This window comes from Podarcis tiliguerta (assembly GCF_965153285.1).
Source record: "Podarcis tiliguerta genome assembly, chromosome: 14".
Classification (NCBI taxonomy): Eukaryota; Metazoa; Chordata; class Lepidosauria; order Squamata; family Lacertidae; genus Podarcis; species Podarcis tiliguerta.
The window spans coordinates 44,693,916-44,697,079 of NC_139547.1; the positions used below are offsets into that span (position 1 = coordinate 44,693,916).

Below are 3,164 nucleotides of genomic sequence, written 5' to 3' on the forward strand. Positions count from 1 at the left end.
TCCCCACAAACAAATCAGGCTGAATACTCATTAAACAGGTCATCTGGAAGAGACGCTTGCCTTTCCAAAGAGGCAAATGCCACCGTCTAATCCAGGGGAGGGGGACCTCAGGTCTTGGGGCTAAATGTGGCCCATCAGGCCTCCCCATACAGGCTTTGGGACTCTCTATAGGCCCCGCCCCCTACACAGGCCCCACCCCACAGCTTCCTCCAGCTTGCCTTTTTTGGCCTAGCTGGAATGTGTCCTTGAACTGGATGAAAAAGTGGAGGTGAAGAAACCTCCTATTTTTGTGTGTTCAGTCTACGGCTTGTAGCCGGAAACCCCCCTCCCCAATTATTCAGTTTGTACAAACTTCACACACACACTCACACTCACACACTACATACGCTACGCTTCTGTTATAAATTCATAGAAAATCAACCATACATAGGATTTGCACTGTTCCACTTTTATTTTACTCCATGAAGGAAGGACTACAAAATGGGGAAGGTTTGATACAGGGCAGCCCTTCACCATACTAGCACATCCACAGGAGCCCTGCCCAGTTGCTATGCCAACCCTGATGGTCCTAGACAGAAGACAATCAAGATCACAAAGAACTTCCATATGGGAGTGGATTCAGCACAGACTGGAACAAAAGACAATAATCAGCTCCTACCTCTGGGGGCAGGAAACTGCAAACTCCCCTCTGTCACCTGGAAAGTACTCATGGGGAGGGGGAAAGGGGGAACCAGCCAGGTGACAGGACACTCAGATTACCACCACAACTCCTCCCTCAACCCCTCCTTTCTGTGACGTATGTATGATGTTTCTGGGGGTGGTCTTGATCTATAGGATGGGAATTTCAAAAGTCTTTATAAGACCTTGACAACCATTTTTTCTGTGTCTTTCCTCTCTCCTGCAAGTGAGGAGAGCACCCTGTGGCAACAGTTCAATAAAGGCCAAGCCTACAGGCTGCTGTTTTGCTCTAAGTTATCCAGGTTGGTGTCTTTGTTTTTGTCCAAGGGAGCCCTCGGATTTTTCCGTTAACAGGCTGAAGGGCAGAATACAAATTTAATAAATACTGATGGTGTAGCCTCCTGGACAAAGATAATATTTCACCTCTGTTGCCTCCCCGCAACAATGGAATGCGGCCCCCAGAAGTCTGCCCACTCGGGAACATGGCCCTTGGATGGAAAATGGGAATGCATGGCTTTGAGCACAAGGAATGAGGGCCATCTTTCAGCAACCTGCTCACCTGCTCCACAGGTAGCAAAATTGGGCAGAGTTGGCATTTTTGCACGGTTCAGAATGTTGCAATCCTTTGCTATCTGAAACTTAGTTCAATACCTTTAGTTTATCCAGGGGCTACAAAGAGAACAAAAGGTCCTTTGAGGCCATAGACACGTCAATTTTCCTGGACCTCTTCACTTCATGACTGCTGGTGCTGCAGAAATATATGCCCAATAATACCCTGTGGGTTAAGCCTGGATGGCCAATAGAATCCACACAGCAATGGTCTATGAAACAGGATATTTATTTAGGCACTGCAAGGTCAGTGCGACATAACCTCAACCAGCAAATAATGAGAAGTGGGACAGCAAAAGCATTCAGCTGCATCAACTTCGGTATGGAGTTTGAGGAGATGACCATTTAATTGGATTTAATTTTGCTGGAGCCAGAGGCAAGACACTGGTTTGTGAGCCTCAGCCCATGCGCGATGCCTAGGGATCACTGGGGTTGTTCTAACCCCTGTACCAGTTGGTGACCTGGAGATCAATAAGACTGCACGGCAGGGCTGTCATAATCCTCTCTCTCTCTCACCCTCTGCTCACCACCTGCATACCAGGGATGATAATGTGGGTAGTAGTGGGCTGCATTGCAGGGTTGTTGTAGTCCAGAGTCTTAGCTTCATCCCTTCATTTCCTTGCAACGTGAGGAAAGCAACACTGGACTACATTGCAAGGTTGTCAGAAGCTGCTCTGAGCTTGAGGCCCCATCAATATAGTGGTAATATGCCTTGCCAGTATGGTGGTAGTAGTTAAAGCACCAAACTAGGACCAGGGACACCTGGGTTCGAATCTCCCCTCAGCCTCAATGTCCCCTGCAGGGTCAATCTTTCAACCTAAACCACCTCAAAGGGTTGTTGTGGGGATGAGACGGAAAGGTAAAAGGTAACTTCCCCTGGGTTTCTTGTGTTGTAAACAAAATCTGCCCTTTTCCCCTTATGGGGTATCCAAGAGCCCATATTGAGTCCTATTGGTAGGAGAAAATAACAGAGGCCAACCAGAGAATATTGAGAAGCAAAGCAGCTAGTAAGCCTGATCTTTATTGATCTGTTGCAACAGGGTGCTCCCCTCACACGCAGGAAAGGAGGAGGACCCAGAACCAAGGTGTGCCTGTCCTTATATAGACATTTTAAATTCCCTGCCCTGGAGCTCAAGACCACCCCTCCATACATCATACATACATACATCACAGAAGGGGTGTAACTCAAGACCACCCCCCAGATACATCATACCTACATCACAGAAAAGGTGGTCTACAACAGAAATTTGAATGCTGTTGTTTTTCCTGTCTGCCAGGTTTTCTGATAATGCCTTATCTGGTTGCCTTTCCTGGTAGTCTGATGAAATGGCGATTACCCAATTCCTGCCCTCCCTCCTTGAAGAGAAAACATTTGGTCAGCTTGGGAGTCAAAATGGTTTCAGGTCGGTCTTCCTGTGCTGATCTATGTGCGTGCTTGGCTGGTACATTTATGAACATTTATTATATCTGTAAGACCTTAAATTTTATTATTACACTTGAAAGAAGCAGAAGATACAAATGGGATAAATAAGTAATACCAGACTACCCTGCAGGGCTGTCGTAAACCATTATGCTCCCCCGCCCCCCGAAAAAATGAGCAACAGCGGATGCCTATGGCGTAAGAGACACGTCCATCCAGCTGCTGTCCAATCGCAAGCTACGCGGAAGTTAGGGGGCCCTCCCTTTTGGGTGGATTCGCCCACTTCAAACATGGCGCGGGGGCAAACCGGAAATCTGATCTCCCGGACAAAGGAACGTGCCGCTCTAGGACTTCCTCCTATCTATGCTCAAGACGCAGGTGAGGTTAGCCGCGTCGGTCAAAGATGGCCGCCGAGGTGAACCGGAAGTTCCCGCCGTTGGTTCCGGGATTTCGACCA

General features: G+C 48.0%; 1 protein-coding gene across 2 annotated transcripts in view; it reads right to left on the reverse strand.

Annotated features, from left to right (window-relative positions):
* The window catches only part of CIITA (class II major histocompatibility complex transactivator), a 1,021,617-nt gene that overhangs the window by 265,847 nt on the left and 752,606 nt on the right, over positions 1-3,164 (reverse strand). The gene's annotated exons all lie outside the window — the stretch shown is intronic.